This window comes from Camelus bactrianus, chromosome 4 (assembly GCF_048773025.1).
Source record: "Camelus bactrianus isolate YW-2024 breed Bactrian camel chromosome 4, ASM4877302v1, whole genome shotgun sequence".
NCBI lineage: Eukaryota > Metazoa > Chordata > Mammalia > Artiodactyla > Camelidae > Camelus > Camelus bactrianus.
The window spans coordinates 13,412,995-13,430,633 of record NC_133542.1 but is presented as its reverse complement, the minus strand read 5'-3'; the positions used below and the strand labels follow the sequence as shown (position 1 = coordinate 13,430,633).

Below are 17,639 nucleotides of genomic sequence, written 5' to 3'. Positions count from 1 at the left end.
TGTGTCCACATTCCTGTGCTTGTGTCCTTCGTTCTTCTTTATTAAGTGGAAGCACAAAAGTTCTAAGTCCACTAAAGGGGAACTCCTGGAACTCTGCAAAGGCAAATGCAGTTTCCAATTAAAAAGCTTGAGTGGGTACATCAGTCACAGTGTTCAGATGGAAGCTTCCTTTCTCCCCTCTCTGGCGGCAAGGATCAAAAGGTGGAGGATTGAAAAAAAAAAAAAAAGAGAGAGAGAGAGTACAGTTGAGTCTCCTTGGAAGAGGGACTGATGGGGAGTCAGTCAGAAAGAAAAAGTTGATACTAGTATATGTTAAGATTATGGCAGGTATAGATTCCAACAGGTGCACAGACACCGTCTCCTCTCACAGGCAAAGGGACTCTCCGGGCACCATTTGGCGACCCTACTTTCTCAGAGTGGCTACTATGCTTTTGCCCTAGGTTTTTTTGTTTGTTTGTTTGTTTTAGGTATAGTTGGTTTACAATACTATATTAGTTTCAGGTGTAAGCCCTAGCTCTTTGATAATCCACAGTCACTAAGAATAAGCACCATGTGTAAGTATTCAACTTAATAGGAGAGGCAGAGAAATAGGGCCACCTATCACCTCCCAGGCGCACGCACAGGCCAACTCAGAGCCTGTCCCCAGACACTGATTCGCAGGGACTTGGAAACGTGAACACAGCCCTGGCGGCGTCTGAGCTGTGTTCAAGTCTGCTTTTTCTAAATGCTGGGAGGCGACCTGGGACTCAAACTTGGAGTCCGACTCTAGGTTCACTCAGGAGGGACCACCTCACCCCTATTTCTAGGCAAAGTCTTGAGGCTTCTTAGGTCACTTCCGCCTCCATTCCCTTTAAGGCGACTTGCCTGCCCTTCAGCCCTTGGGAACTCGCAGACCTCAGAGCTGTCTGCCTACCAGACTTGCCCTGATCCCGTCCCACTGCCAGGCAGCGGCCCAGCCACACGCCTTTAGGCAGAGAGAGGTGGAATCCACTGGAACTCACCAAAGGACACCCCCAGATTGGGGCGGAACCTCGCTTCCACTCCCTCGAAAGCGGCGCCCCTCTGGATCTGCGCTCTTTGCGGCGCAGTTGGGATAAGATCTGAGAAATGTGCCCTGAGCCACAGGCAGCCGAGGAGGCGGAGACGGAACAACTTTCCCTCCGCCCAGTAACCGCAAGGCTCGGGTGGGGCGGCCCCGCTGGGGTTGGGATCCTCTCCTTCCCCAGCCGGGATCCCGGGCGCGAGCTGGCCGGGTGGCTGGCTTAGGGGGCGGGGGAGGAGGACGAGAGGGGCTTCTTTCTCTCTCAATCCCCGCCAGATGTTAGAAAGGCAAACAATAGGGACAACGCGGAGAAACAAAAGGCCATTCGCCACGATCTCAATCGGCTCTGTCGCGTGGTCCCGGCGGGGAGGACGTCAGGGAGGGGTCAGGAAGGGGGGGTGAGGGGGGATCTTGAGGAGTTTGGGGGTCTCTGGTACTTACTTGCCAGGCGCCGAGGGTCGGCCTTTTACCCTTCGAGAGGGGTCCAAAGGCAGGGAGGAGGAATCAAAGGAAAGTTGAAGGGTTTCCGCCTCCTTCCTCAGTGCAGGGTGAAGGAGGGGCTAGGATTCCAGATGTTTGACAGTTGTTGGCCCAAGGGTTTAGCAGGATTTTACACACCCTCTCCCTCCGCGAAGCATCAACAGCCCCGGGGCGACTGGCCGAAGAAGCGAAGTTCCCCTTCGCAGCCCCAAGCCGAGCCTCCTCCTTCAATATTAAGACGCCGTAAACGTTGTCCCCCTGCCCAGGAGCACTTCTGTAAAAGTTTGTCTTCCCGCCACCCACAGCCCAGCACGCACCCTGCAGTCATATGCGATTCAGGATGGGTTCGGAGACAGACTTGTACCCCGAAAGAAGATCGATTTTTATTGATAGATCTTTTAAAATCAAGGCCCGGGAACCCAGGGTCGGGACTGGACTCTTCTTGTTCCTGCCCGGGTAGGGCGCGGAAGGAGCCGGCCAGAAGCCAAGACGCGGGCAGGGGGCTGACGCAGATTCCAGCCCCGGAAGCCTGAGGAGAGCGGGCGGGGAAACAGGGTCCGCGGCCTCCCGCCCCCCTGTTGCACCCGCCCCCAGGTGCGCCCCGCACCTCTTAGCCGCCTGGGCGCGACCCGGCGTGAGTGGCTGCGGGCTGCGCCACCTCCCCTCGCTTGGAGCGGCTTCTCACTCACCGTGGGGTTTTACCTTCAGCCCCGGGGCCCTGTCGGCTCCCCTCGCTGGGGCAGCTGTAGGCGGCGCGGGAGGACGAGGGTGAGCTCGGGACAGGAGGGGCGACGCTCGCGGATCCAACGAGGGGCTCCCGGGCCAGCGCGCGCGGTCTGAGGGAGCGCGCGGGCGAGCGAACGCGGGGCTCCGGCTGCAGCCGCCGCGGCTCCTCAGCAGCCCCCACAGGCGCCCGGCGCGCGGCTCTCGTGAGGGGACACGAGCGGAGGCCCCCCTGGCGGCCGCCCGCGGAATGGCAGCTCCGTCTGGGAGAGAGGTCCGGTCACCTTTAGGTCATCTTCCATCCAGAAAGTGGTGGGGAATGGACAGTCTTAGCGGGGCCCTCAGCCCTGCGGAAAAAACGTTAACCCTCCGGCCATGGCGGCGAGGAAGATACCAGATCAGAAAGGGTGCGTTCTAGGTCCACCATGGCCACATCCCTGGCACCTAGAGAGGGGGAAATCGCTTACCTTCTTCAATATTTTCCAACTTGTTGAAAATCGTCTGGACTGCCTGACAGAGGAGAGCATTAATCACTGAGAAAGACTCCGAAATTCTAGCAGATTTACTAGAACAAGCTGGGAGTAATGGAATGAGCATGGACTTTGAAGCTCAGCCCACACACAGCCTGCCACTTTCTATTTGTGTAATCTTGGTCTATGACCTTTAAACCTCAGTATTCTCTACGAATTGGAGAGAGCAGTATCTACTTTGCAGCGTGTTTGTAAACGGTAAGCATAGAAAGTATTCTTAGTTCAGAGTAGGAGTCATTAAATATAAGCTTCCTGAGGAAAAGAATGAGTTTTCCACATTTTTATTCCCTATCTGATAGCATCTTAATGCAAATTGATTGAGAAGTAACAAATGACTAGATATTGCATTTTATAATTCTTACACACTTTGGACATGGGGGAAAGATATAGTTCAGTGATAGAGCATGTGCTTAGTATGCACAAGGTCCTGGGTTCAATCCACAGTAACTCCATTAAAAAATAATAAGGTTAAATAAATTAATAGGAAGTATGGAAATATATTAAGTAGAAATTAGAATACACAGAGAAAACAACCCTCCCCAGAAGTGGTTTTGCAACTACTTAAGTGAGAACCTCTAAGACCACATACATCTTTTGCAATATCGAGTCAAATCTGATATGGCAAGAAATATTTAATAAATCGTCATGGTCTAATGATATCAACCCTGGATTAAATGATTCCATTTAATTCTGTCACTTGAGCAATACAAAGATATTGAAGATTGTGAATACAAGACTCAAACATGAGAAGAAAGAATGATCAGATACCAAAACCCAGCCACTAAGCAATGTTTCTCTTCATCGTTCAGTAATACAATCTCATTTCCAAACTGCCTCAAACCCCATTCCTTTTGTCCTTTTTGCCTCTTGGCAATCAGACAGCTCTTCATCATCCAGAATAATTAGAATGGAAGTGTCTCTTAATTACTCCAGTTTACCTTTTAATAGTCCTTCTTTCTCACTCACTAATCCCTAATTGGGAAGAGGCTGTTGCCTGCCCAAGAATTCTCATCACATGATCTTTTCTGTTCTGTCAAGAAGAGAGGAAAAATAAATTCCCTGTCTCAGAACCCAGAGCGGAACATTGAGATCCCTCTTCTGCCCCCAGAGATAGGGTTCAAGCTCCAGGGTGCAGATGAGCAGGGCATACTCAGGGCAAAGAAGGCACGGGATTCTAATGAACGAGCATTGATGGAACTGTCTCCATCTCTCTCCTGGGTGTCAGCTTTGCCTGTAGGGAGAAAAGAACTTTCATCCCACTTCCATCTTCTTAGTGGCTCAGGCCTCTTTTCTAAGGGCACTAATTCCATTGACAAAGGCTCTGCCCTTGTGACCTCATCACCTCCCAAAAGCCCCTTGGGGGTTATAATTCAACATATGAATATTGGGGGGACACAAACATTCAATTTATAGCATCTTGGGCTACACCTCTTCAATCCAGCTGTTATCAGAGCCCTGTGTTGTACAGCAAACTGCCCCCTTCATGATTTGAACTAGATACTATTTTCCACTGGCTACTCTTCCTTATGTGCACGTCTCTTTGCTCATTTGGAAAAGCAATCTGAAGGGAAAGAAGGCAGGGGAGGAGGGGGGAGGAGTCAGATGACAAAAGTTCACCCACACCGAACAGATCCTCCCCCTCAAACTTGCTGGCACTGTGGTCATCTCCATCTCAGCGAAGGGTCTCTCCAATCTTTCAGTTGCTTAAGGCCACTATGAATCATCTTTGACTTTTTTCCTTGTCTAGTCCACTTCTAATCTATCAGCAAATCTTGTTGGTTTTGTCTTTAGGAGATATCCAGAAGCCGACCTCTTTCCACTGCCTCCACTGTTACCACCCTGGTCCAGCCACAAACACCTGGAGCCTGGATGACTGCAATGGCCTCGTACCTGGTTCCTCTGCTTCCCTCCTGCCCTGCTTATGTTCTACTCTCAATACAGCCACCTGTGTAATTTCATTAGAAGGTATGTTGCATTTTGTCCCTCTGCTACTCCAAATCCTCCTGGGGCTTCCTGTCTTACTCAGAGTAAAACCAGCACAAATAAGCACTCCTTCATCTCTGACTTGGTCTCCCAGTACCTTCCCCATCACAAATCCCGCTCCATCCACGTTGCCCTGGTTGATTCCCACAAATGCCAGGTGAGCGCCTACCTCTGTACTTGCTGTGCCTTGTGCCAGGAACACTCTTTACTCGGACACTTCACGCCTTACTGCCTCACTTCCTGCAGCTCTGGCTCAAAAGTCACCAGAGAGCTCCCCTTTCAACTCTATTTGAAATTAGTCAACGCCCACCTCTCCACACGCCCTGCTCCAATTTTCCCCGTAGCACTTATTGCCATGTGATATATGACAGATAAACTTCCTAGGTTAGTGTAATATGTCTACTGCCTGTATTAGTTTTCTGTGGTTGCTGTAGCAAATCACCACAAACTCAGTGGCTTTAAATAATATAAATTTCTTATCTTACAGTTCTGGAGGTTAAAAGTCCAACACAGGTCTCAGTGGGCTAAAATCAAGGTGTGAGCAGGGCTGCATTCCTTTCTTAAATCTATAGGGGAGAATCAGTTTCTTGTTTTTACTAGCTTCTCAAGGCCACCCTCATTTGTTGGCGTGTATCCCCCACTCCCTGTTGAGAACCAGTAAGGGCAGGTGGAATCTTTCCCATTTCACATCTCTCTGGTCTTTCTGCTTTCCTCTTGTACTGACGAGGGAATTACATTGAACCCATCCAGATAATCCAGGATTATCATCCTATGTTAAAGTCAGCAGATTAGCAACGTTAACTCCATCTGCAACCTGATTCCCCTTTGTAGTGTAACATATTCACAGGTTAGAGAGATAAGGATGTGAACATCTGTGGGAGCAATTATTCTGTTAACATACGGCCTTACTCTTTCCACTAGAATATAAACTCCATGAGACAAGGATTTTCATCTGTTTGGTTTATTGCTCTATCTCTAGATTAGCTCAATAAATGTATAGAAAATGTATAGATCCTTGCCGTGGACTGAATTGTTGTCCCACCCCCAACCCTCAAATTCATATGTTGAAACCCAAACCTTCAATGTGATAGTATTTGAAGATATAGCCTTTGGGAACCAACTAGTGTTCGAGGAGGTGATGAGGATGGACCCCCCATAATGAGATTAATGGCTTTATATGACACAAAAAGAAAAGAGAGAGACTGCTGTCTCTCTGCCATGTGAGGACACAGTGAGGAGGGAACCATCTGCAAGACAAGAAGAGATTCTGCACCAGGAACCCAACTGGCTGGCACTGTAATCTTTGACTGCTCAGCCTCCGGTGGTGAGAAGTAAATGTCTACTGTTTAAGCCATTCAGTCCATGGTGTTTTGTTATAACAGCCTGAACAGACTAACACAGCACTCAAGAAATATATATTGAAATAATTAATGGAAAGACCTCACTGTAGGCATTGCAAATATTTAATATCTAGTAAGCACCTACAATATGCCATGTCTGTGCTAAGCACTTTACATGGGATATCTCATTTGATTCTCATAAGATCCCTATGTGGTAGGTACAGGTGAGGAAATTGTGGATTAGAAAGTTGAAGTAACTTGCGCAAGGTCACGCAGCAGTTACATCGCCTAGGCAGGTTTTAGACTGGGCAGTGTGACTGAAGCCCACAGCTGTACCCCTCACAGCCACTGCCACTATCACATGGCAAAGGGAAAGCCTGGATCTTGCCCTCAAGATGCTCACAATCTATTAAAATGACAAGAGAAACAGAAATAGCAATGACACAAAGAAGTCTATGGTGGGTAGTATAGAAAAGGCCAATACTTTTTGTGGAGCATAGAGATAGGATAGATTAATTGTGGATGGAGCTGATTGCAGGAAGCTTCAGGGAGGATGTGGTGTTTGGGCTGGACTTAAGATGGTGGACGTTGCTGGAGTTAGATTGAAAGATTGTTCAGGTAGAGGGAACCACAGGAGTAAAGATACAGGAAGGGAGAGAAATGCAAGATGTGTTCTGGAAGCCAAGATTAATGTAGTTGTATGGGGACTAGGCATGCAGTTAGACGATAATGGCTGGGATCCCAAAAACTCACCTAAAGATCGAAGGAATTTAATGATTTTTGTTAACAATGATTAATGGAGAAGAATTACCTAAAGGAGCTTCCAAAGTCATGTCTGAAGCTGTAACTTAAAAGGCAACAAGTAGAAAAGAAAAATGAACTTCTTCTTGAGTAAGATGCTTTCAGAGACTACTAACTCTATTTGCCACCTTATAAAAGGGCAATCATGGACCCCTAATTCTGGGTCCAGGGCACAGCCTCCAATATCTAAGACTCAGAAGGTTCTAAAAGAGGGCAGAAATGGGTAATGAGAGCAACTGGCCATTCCTGACCTTTGGACAAGCATGATTTTTTTTTTTTTTTTTTTTTTTTTTTTTTACCATTTCCATTTCACAGCTAAAGTAATGAAGGCTGGAAGGATTAAGTGATTACACAACTAGCAAAACTGGGAGGTTGACTCTGGGTCTCACAACCATCAGGGTTCTGTGTGTCCTAACACGTGAGTGGAAAAGGCCACAAGGGTGTGCTTGTCGCAGATGAAGTTGTCAGCTTTTAGGATGTTTCAAATAATCCTCTCCTGGTTACTAAGGGTAAGTCTGAGGAATTTGGATGCAGCTACTCATGAATCTTATTTCCAAGCTCTTCTAGGGAAAAGAGAGAAACCGGGTTCATCTGAAGGATGAATCAGAGAGACAAGGTGGCATGGTAATTAAAAGAATGGACTTCAGAGTCTGAAAGATCCATATTAGCTGTGTCTAATCTCTCTGAGTCAGCTACTTCGTTTTATAAAATGGGGTAAATAACATAGGTAATTGTATGGACTCAGTGAAAAATTGCGTGTAACATGCTCAGCATAGTGCCTGTCACTGTAAGTGTTGACAGGTAAGTGCTCAAGAAACCACCTCTTTTTCTCTCCAGCACGTAGTTCTCTAACCACCCTCACTAGTCCCTCCCCCATGAGGCTAAGAGATCCCAGCACCCAGTGTGTGTTACATTCCACATGGAATCCAGAAAACTCGCTGTCCCTTGGGAGGACATCTCCTGGAATTGGGAACAAAAAGAGAACATTTCTGGTTAGTTTAACATAGAATGAATGACATTCACATTCCTTGGCCAAGTCAGGGCAAATCATTTTTCATCATTTTCAGTTCACGCTTTCTACATTTCCTGTAAAGTCTTCAATGGTGTATGAGAAAAGTCCCAGAAAGATTCTGTTGCCAAACCACTTCATTACAGCTTCCTCTGAGAGGGTACTAAAAGAGCAAAGGGATATCGGAAGGGTGTCACCATAGCAACGTCACAACAGACAGATTGCAATAGAGTGAAAATGGAGAAAGCGTGTTTTGCCTAGTTGTTGTTGAACATAGACCCACAACCATGTTGCTCTGGAGAGCGGTGCTCAGAGTTCAAGGGCTACTTCAGTTAGATTTGGTGAGAGGTGAAATTTGGTGAAAATTCAATCCATTTGAAAAATAAACAAGATTTTCCTTTTTACCTCATAATGAAGGCAAGACACAAAAATAAGTGTATCACTCACCCTGTCCTACTTCAGCCCCCAGCTGTTTTAGCTACTCAGGACTCTGTTTGATATAATGCCCCATATTAATTTCCTCCTCAGAAGCTACATCACCATTTGGAAAGCCCCTTGGGTTGAATAATTATTGAATTTCTAAATGGCCTCTGGCCAGCCTCAAATGTGATAGTTTTATGTCTAATCATATGAAAGAGACTTGCCTTGGGCATCGAACAGCCCTGATGATGCTCTTCTGAGGAGAAACATCTCTCTGAAATGTTTTTTGGGAAAGTTTCATATTAAATTTTCTCCGAGTCTTATCACCTAATGCTCAGCAGAGTCTCTGTTGGGTAATTTCCTTCCTTCCTTCTTTTATTTATTCTCTCCTTCTTCTCTCCCATTATCCCTTTCTCTTCCTTCCTCCATTCTTTATTTCCCTTCCTTCGTTTGTTACTTTGTTCCAAAGAGGATTTATGACAGCTAGGTGATATCAAGATTTCCACTCAACGTCCCAGAAGAACAAACCTCCTTTTTAAAAATAAAATTGAATGACACTTTCATTCCCTTTCCTTGGCTTTTTTGCTTTCCTGGGTTCTTTTTTGTTTGTCTCAGCAGATGCTCAACCAGATTTTTCATTTGAAGTTGTGCCTCATTGCTGCTCAAACTGGAGGCAGAGTCAGCACCAGAAACTCCAAGCAAAGCACAAGCGGAGAGCTGGAAGGACTTTAGAGTCAATTTGCCTTAGTGTCTAGTCGGGCTCCAGGGCATTTACAGGAGATGGAAGGCAGGGAATTCACCTTTATTGAGTGCCTGTTAGGTGCTAGGACCCGTGCTGGGTATTTTCACCTTTATTAGTTCATTTTATCCTCACAATGACCTTGGACAGTAGGTATGATTCATCATATTGGCCTTTTCTCCTTCTTTCAGTCAGCTTGCTTTCTCACTCCTGCTTCTTGGAATCACCTCCCAAATAAACTAACTGCCCTCGAGTCCTTGTCTCGGACTCTGATTTGGGGGGAATCCAAACCAAAATACTTGGGTTTTTGGTAGAATGGAAATGAGGACCATCTTGTGTGCTGATTAGTGAGAGAGATGGTTATTGCTGTGAGATCTGTAAGAAAATAGACTAAACCAGAGAGAGACCCTGAAGCAGAGTAAACAATCCCAAGGAAGGAGCTCTGTTAAGAAAATTTCCCTTAAGTAGAGCTTTCTTTGAGAAAATCTATGCAAAGTGTTTCATTCAGTATGCCTGGAAGAAAAGACATCAAAACATTAACTGTTTTTCTCTTCTGAATTAACCTTCAGTTGAAGTTCCCCTGATCTGACTCACTTCTCTTTCTGCATCAGTCTTGACTGCCCCCTGGGGAATCTCAATTTCTGTCACTGAAATAATGACGTTTTCTTCCCCTGCTCCTCGCACCCCTTAGAAGACACTCAGCTGTCATTGTCTACCTGGAAAGTAACACAGCATGTTAGTTAAAATAAGTTGTGGGCAAGAGTCAGCTCGAGTTCTAGTCAGCTGGGTGACTTGGTCTAGCAGTCAGGCTTTGCTGCAGGAACAATCCTCCAAATTCAGCAGCTTAAAACTGTAAGGTCAAGTCTCACTCCTGCAACATGCTCGTGTTGGGTTGGTTGGGGTGGGAGAGGGGCCTCTGCTCCTGTAGCCCCAGCTGCAGGGCCAAGGCTGTGAGCAGCAACTTTCCAGAATGTTAATTGTTGCTGTGGAAAAGTGCAAAGGAGGCAAAGCTCATACTGGTTCTCTAACCTTCCATCTGAAAATGGCACCTGTCTCTTGCTTAAATTTCATTGATGAGTTGGGTGATCATACCTGAGTCCCACCAAAAGGGGAAGTAGTATCCAACTTCTAGGTGAGAAAAGAGAGAAAAAAAGCAGAATGTTTGTGAAAAATGTCTATTACCTTTGGACAGTCATTTAACCTAAGTTTCAGTGTCCTCGTGGTGTACCACAGGGGCCTTCACTTGACGAGGTTGTGGGAGGGTTAAATGAGAAATTGCTCAGAGAGCACCTGGAACGTAGCCATTATTCAATATGTGTTGCTAATTGGACCAGGATCCTTTGTATAACTGAAATATAATACTAAGGTTTACTGCAAATAATAAGTTCTTCAGTACTTTTCCGTGCATTGCATTTTCTAGTCTTTAAAAATGATTCCTATGCTTTTTCTCCGAATGTCTCCAAATTCTGGCCATTGTAAGATGTGGATTCTAGCACAGTGCTCCCAGCATAAAAAGGACCTCACTAAGAAATGAGAAAGTGGGGGTGGGTATAGCTCAGTGGTAGAGCACATACTTAACATGCATGAGGTCCTGGGTTCAATCTCTAGTACCTCCATTAAAAAAATAAATATAAATAAAAGCAGTTAATTTAAAAAAAATGAGAAAGTACTTTTTTGGAAAGAGCTCTATTCAAATATAAAATGATGATCACTGTATTTATTATTTATAGCAAGTATTGTTCTAATAGAGATTACACTCTACATAAGTTCTTTAGAACAGTATGGGCCTCATTAGAGAGAACATATTATCATTATGCTCTGAAAACTCAGGCTGGGTGTGAAGTTGCTATAATAGTGTGGGTTTCTTTGGCCCAGTATGTTATTACAGTTTCAATGGAACCATTATCCTGTCAACAGAACACATGGTAAAACCTGCAGGGGGTTCCTCTGACTTCATGAGAGTTAGTAGACTCTGGCTTTCCCTAGGGAAGGCAGGGGCCTGGTAGGGTCTGAGCAAGGGCCTGAGGCACAGATTACAGCCCTCCCACCCCCATCCCTCATCATCCTAGCTTTCTGTTTGGAAAGCCAGCATTTTGAATGTCTAGTCATGAGACTTTCTCATTTTCCTGGGGTTGAGTCCCACCCCTCCACTCCTCATTTTGTTTTCACATGATGGCCATTGACTCCTAGTTTTATAAGGTAGTCTTTATTCTGGCAGAATTTGGGCCAGGGACTCTTTCTGTTTAGCAAACAGCTCAGCTCACGTGGACCCTGGGGTTGTTGACATTTTCAGGACCTGCTATTGCGAAACCCTAAAGTTTATTTCACGTAGCTGAGTGGCTTTTGCCAGAATGAATTCATTTGCTCAAGTTATTTTTCAAATGTGGTTTTTCTTAGGTTATTAGAGAAGCTCTGGTCTCTTGTTTGTGTGGGTCTGGGCCAGAACAAAATACCAAGTCTATTGATGGTAGGCACAGAAAATGTCCAGCCAAAGCAGATCAAAGGAGGTTCTCAGCTTTGAGCAGAAGAGCCTCTCCTCCCTGAACGCTGAGTTAAAACACTGAGTGGTGCTGGTTCCAGGGGCTGAAATCTTGATGCTTCTAGGACCAAGGGGATCCTGCAAATGAGTCTCAAACTGCTCCTAGAGATGTGCGGAGGGGGCTTTCAAGTGGACATTCACCCAGGAGAAACACCAGCTGCAGCCAACTGGAGCCACAGTCCAGGTGCAGGGAGACTCCTTGAGGCACAAAACCTCTACCTTCATCCAGGTCCAGTGGACTGATTCATTAAACTACCTTGCAAACATTTTATCTCACACCTGGTTTTTAAATAGAACTCTTTAGGACATAGATTCTTACCTTTGTGGGGAATCAGAAACCCCTTTAAGAATTTAATGAAGGCTGTGGCCCCCACCACTCAGGGAAATGTACACACAGGACAGCTTTTGCTTACAATGTCAGTGGCATCATTGGGATAACATCCAAGAACTGCCAAGGGCACCCATAAGTCAATCCCCTTGCTTCAGAATTTGGGGAAACTTTAAACCTAAGGTTAATGGTATGTGGATAATATCCATTCTTTCAGAATTTACTGAGTTCCTGTTTGATGGTAGGCACTAGGTTGGAAGCTGAGGATACAGTGATACATAAGACAGGGACCCAGCCTTGTGGGTGAAGCTCACAGTCTAATGGAGACAAACCAACAACCCACAATAATGATGTTAATGTTACTGAATACAAGTTCGTGTGCCCAAAGCAGTGGGGTCAAACAAAGTGAAAAGTTGGAGTTTGGAGCACAGGAAGATTGACTGCAGGTTCAAGCAAGGAGAACGGGCTGCTCATGCTCAAAAAACCTGAACTCCTGATGGTTTGGGGGGAGAAGGTTTTATAGGCACAACTTGGGGTGAGGGCTGCAGGGTGTGTGACTTTCTTCTGACTGATTGGTGGTGAGGTGTCAGGGCGGTGTTCCAGGAATCCTGTGCTCAGCCTGAAGTTGCCATCTTCCACCTGGGTGGGGGCCTTAGTTCCGCAGAACTCAAAGGTTTTATTATGTATATCACTAGAGGAGGAACCAGGATCCCGCTTTAATCGCTGCACTATCATTTCTTGATTGTTCCTCCTTTGTTTCTGCATTCTCTTACTTTCCTCATTAGCAGCTGTTTGAATCTGCTCTATCTGAATTCAGGAAGGTCTAGGAGGCTGAAGCCTTTTTCTGGCAAAGGAGAAATGGGGGACACTAACGGCTTTTTTGCTCAGGAGGACCCCACAAGGTCCTGCTCAGTTTCAAAATTAGGAGTTAAGTGCTAGGCTAGGACTATAAGCATAGAAACCTACAAGAGTCCTGAATAGAGGGTAATTAACTCAACATTTATTCCATAAACATATTATGTACCAGGCAATTAAGGTATAAACTAGTGCACAGACACAGTCCTTGCCTCCAGAAGCTTAAAGTCCAGGTGCTCTAGATGGAAAGTTGAGGGGGAAGCCTGGTGGGACATGACACCAACCACAGGGGAATCCTGACTTACATCCAGGAGAAGGAGTGGGTATTCCAGGCAGCGAGAGCAGCATGTGGATAGGCCAGTGATGAGAGCAAGGTGGGTTGGGGAACCACAGACAGTTCATCAGGGCCTTGCAGAAGGGGATGAGTGGTGAAAGGAAAGCATGGAGGGGTTTGCTAGGGTCAGATCCCGAAGGCCCTTGTACTTCGCCAAGGATTGCAGGCTTTCTATTGTGTCAGAGGTTGTCGCTGAGGGATTTTCTTTTTTTTTTTTTTTTTTTTGTCACTGAGGGATTTGTAAAGCAAGTGAGTGAGATCAAAGAGGAGATGATATTGGAAAGCTCAGTCTGCCCTCTATGGGGAAAATGGATGTGGGGAGGGGTGCGGAAAGGAGGATGGCTGGTGGGTGAGAGGACCAGAAGGGAGGAGTCTGTTGAGTTCATGTGGATGAGAAAGGATGAGGTCCTATTAACGGCAGTGGAGCTGGAGCAGAGATTTGAAATACAGGGTGAAGCCTCCAGATAGGACGTCTCATGCCCTTAGAATGACCTTCTTCTGGGGCAATGCTCTCTGCTCTGAGAAATGAGGTAGAGATGGGTTCACATGAATAAAATAATCTTGCTACTGAGGTGCTATCACCTAGAATCACGGCTGTAGAATTGGTGTGGTTTAATAATCAGACATGGGAAGTCTATAGTCAGTTGCTTAATGATGCTGATAATGACGATGATACTGACAACAGCCATGACTTAATTTTATTGTTTGCTTACTCTGTGCCGGTTACCCTTCCAAGCGTTCTGCAGGGATTAACCCAATTATTTTTTTTCAAACAACCCTATGGTGTAGGTTCTATTCTTTCCCCCATGGAATAGATGAGGATATTGAGGCAGCACAGAGAGGTTCAATACCTTGTCCAAGGTCACACAGCCAAGAAGTGGAAAAACAGGGATTTGAGCCTTTGAAGTCTGATTCTAGGACTCACACTGCTATCAACTCCCCTCTCCGCCTACAATGGCAAATAGGTCTTTCCCCATAAAATTCAGTATGAGCATTAAAATGGAGTTTTTCAGTTTGTTCTGAACATTCTAATCACAGTAATAAGGTTTCCACGCCACTCACATCCTCCAGACACATAGTAGGAGAGGTGCGTGAAGCAAAATGCTGGGTGTGAGTGTTTTTGCAGATTCGGGTTCCAAAGAACAGAAAAGCAGAAAAACAAACAATGGTGTTTTTAAACAATGAATGTTGTTTCCCTTCAGCCCTAAGGGAGTTTTAAAACTTGACAAATCCATTCAGCTTTCAAAGCATTCCACGTTCCCCACCCACAAGCATGTGCCAGAAGGTGCCAGTTTGAGCCAACTCTGAGCTCAAGAATGATTTTCTAAATACTGGATCAGATTTCTTAAATGTCCAGCTCCACAAATGGATACTTAACTATTGCCCTAATGGGTCTGATGAAAACTGCTTAGCAATTTATCAAGCTATTAATTTAAAAAGAACATTTCAGCCAGAGATGAGATTGTAAGGAATAAATGGAGAAATGCGATTATGAGGAATAAATGGAGAAGCAGAAAATGACAGGGTCTTACTACTTTAAAAAGAATAAAAATCACTGCCTAAAGATCTTTTGAACTTTTAGAGCTAGGTTGTACATAAGCTCAATTTTAATGAAGAGCTTTCTGGAGGCAAAAATTAGTTTCTGCTGACATAAAGAAGGCAATTTCCTTATTTTGCAGGAACTAATTTTTTTCTTGGAGAGGACAAAGAAAATAATTTTTAATAAACTCATTATATTCATTCAACTAAGTTTTTTGGCAGCACGCCCTGTGCCAGGCACCATGCTAGACACAGAGATACAATAATGAAAAAGACATGTATTTGTTCTCTAGCCTGAGACAGAGAAGCAAAGAAACAGTGTAATAGATTCAGCAAAAGAAGAAATTCCTAGGAAGTGAGAAAGTGAGAAGTGATGTTAGAGGGATGAAAAGAAACTGTTACAGAGATTTTGGATTTAATTTTGTGAGTGATGCAGAGCTATCTAACAGAAGTGATCATCAGATTTAATTTAAGAAGGATTATGCTGTTATCAATGTGAAGAATGGGTTATAGTGGGGAGACATCAAAGGCAGGATGAGTTCCACTCTTTGTAAAATCATTCCACAATATTCAGATACCTCCCTTTCTGTTCTCCAATCCATTTCCTCTTGTTCTCCAGACACATAATTTAGAAATTACCTAATCTTTTAAAAGCTGCTATTGAGTTTACAACTATTTGAGGTTTTCCCAGATACCTGTTATTAGTTTCTAGTTTATTTATCTAGTTATTCTAGTTTATTGTCATGGTCAAGAGAACATACTTTGTATGACTTGAATCCTTTAGTGTTATGGAGACTTGTATGGCTCAGAATATGGTCTATCTTGGTACCTGCTCCGTGTGCTCTTGAAAAGGATGTGTAATCTACCGTTGTTGGATACGGCTGTGGTCTCTAAATGTCACTTACATCAAGTTGGTTGATAGTCTTCCTCAAGTTTTCTATATCCTTACTGATTTATATATAGATTTTTTTTTTCCTGGAAAATCGTTCATTAAAATCGAGCCTATGAACCATCTAGCTTTAAAATTTGTGTCTTCTTGTTCTATTAAACACTGAAAGAGGTCTTCAAGTCTCCAACTATAATTGTAGATTTGTCTATTTTTCCTTACAGTTTTAGCTTCAAGTATTTTGAAGCTGTTATTAGGTGAACCAGCATTTAGAATTTTTATGTCCTCTTGCTTAATTGGCCCATTTAACATTATGAAATAATCTTTACCTCTAGGTAATATTCTTTACTCTAAAATCTATTTTGTCTGATGTTAACATAGCTACTCCTTTCTTTTGATTAGTGTTAGTATGGTGTATCTTTTTCTTTTTTACTTTTAATCTGTTTGTCCTTTATCTTTAAGATGTGTTTGTTGTTGGTAGCATATAGTTGGATCTTGTTTACTTTAATCCAATCTGACAATTTCTGCCTTTTAATTGGGGTGTTTAGATTATTTCTATTTAAATCTCTTTGAAAGATAATTGACTATTTAAGCAAAAATAATAAAATGTGGAGGTTTTAATATATGTAGAAGTAAAATGTGAGGCCATAACAGCAGAAAGGCAAGAAGAGAGAAACAGAAGTTTATCACTGTAAGGTTCTTAAACTATACGTCAAGTAGTATATCATGTGAATGTAGATGGATAAGTTAAAGATGTATTTACACTAACCCTAAAGCAACCACTGAAATAAAAACAAAGAGTTACAACTAATAAGCTGACAAAAGAGATAAAAGTGGAATCATAAAAAATACTCAATCCCAAAGAAAGCAGAAAAAGAATAAAAACGAACAATGAACAAATAGAAAACAAATAGCAAAACAATAGATTTAACCTAAGCATACCAATAATCACATTAAATGTCAATGTTCTAATGTTCTACCCTGATTAAAAGGTAGTGATTGTCAGATTGGATAAAAAAGCAGTTATGAAACACTGGTCAGGTACTATGCTAAGTACCTTATACAGTCTCATTAAATCTTCTTATCTTCATGACCGCATTTCAAATATTTCAAAAGTGAGCCTCCAAGAGGTTAAGTAACTTCTTCAAGTAGCACAGCAGGGACTCACACTTGGGCACTGGAGTGTGTCCCTCTAATTCAGCAACACTGAGTACCTGCTACATGGAGGGACTGTACCAGGTGCTGTGCCACATGACAGCTCCTGTAACTTTGGGATGAAATTCAGCTTAACAAGCTGAGTGATCATGGATCTTTGTACTTCCTTAAGCTTTAGTTTCCTCATTTGTAAAATGGAAATAAAAATACATGCCTCATACTGATGATGAGAGATTCAGAAAGTCCAGTGGGTAGTGTGTGTTAAGTAGGGGTAGTTAACAATTTTTGGTACTTTGTTTATACCCTGAAGATCACAGAAAAAATATCAATTTGTGCAATTCCATGTCAAAAGCAAAACAGTATTAGAGAAGAGAAACATTCACTGTCTTCCTGTTTGACCTGAAGCATTACAGAAACAGACCATAGGAGTAACTGCTCATCTTTATTTCCTAGCATTATATGAAGTTTGGGTTTTTTCTTTGAGAAACTTATCAATGCAATGAATCAGTTTTTTTCTATGGAAATCTTTCAACTCAACTGTCATATTTATGAATTAGTTTTTTTCCCCCCACTGGAATAAAAATACCAACCTTATTTGTTTTCCAGATTAAAAGGTTTAGATTCCTTGCACTTTCATTTTGGACACCTCTACTGGGGACCTGGAAGGAGTAACTTCAGCTTAGGTTGTATTAATATTATTATAGCAGTAATTTAAATAAAATAATTTACTGAAGCATTATCTTTCATCTGAAATATTAACATATAAACAAAAAAATCAACATGCAATTCTGGGAGTTAAGTAGACAGCCTTTTAAAAAAATATGTGTAAGATTCCAGCATCATAGAGAACTTTTAAATATTTTTTTTTCAAAAGAGAAAATCAATTTAAAAAATCATTTAGATCCAACATGACGGTCAGCTGAGCAGGAAGCCAAT

The 17,639-nt window shown here is 43.5% G+C and overlaps 1 protein-coding gene and 1 long non-coding RNA gene across 9 annotated transcripts in view; one reads left to right on the top strand and one right to left on the bottom strand.

Annotated features, from left to right (window-relative positions):
- Positions 1–5,002, bottom strand: part of MOB3B (MOB kinase activator 3B) — a 191,878-nt gene extending 186,876 nt beyond the window's left edge. Inside the window, exon 1 of one of the 7 annotated variants that reach the window (XM_074361488.1) lies at positions 4,928–5,002. The gene's annotated coding sequence lies outside the window, so the exon portion shown is untranslated. Of the gene's footprint in view, positions 1–1,001; positions 1,136–1,483; positions 1,746–2,211; positions 2,686–2,712; positions 2,856–4,927 lie in introns of those variants that run through there. The other 6 variants (XM_010957890.3, XM_074361490.1, XM_074361489.1 and 3 more) reach the window with 6 other exon arrangements.
- LOC123617687 (uncharacterized) overlaps positions 2,835–17,639 on the top strand; it is a 35,298-nt gene continuing 20,493 nt past the window's right edge. The window contains exons 1-3 of one of the 2 annotated variants that reach the window (XR_006725870.2): positions 2,835–2,973; positions 4,567–4,740; positions 8,947–17,635. This is a non-coding gene — a long non-coding RNA (uncharacterized LOC123617687). Of the gene's footprint in view, positions 2,974–4,566; positions 4,741–8,946; positions 17,636–17,639 lie in introns of those variants that run through there. The other variant, XR_012506331.1, reaches the window with a different exon arrangement.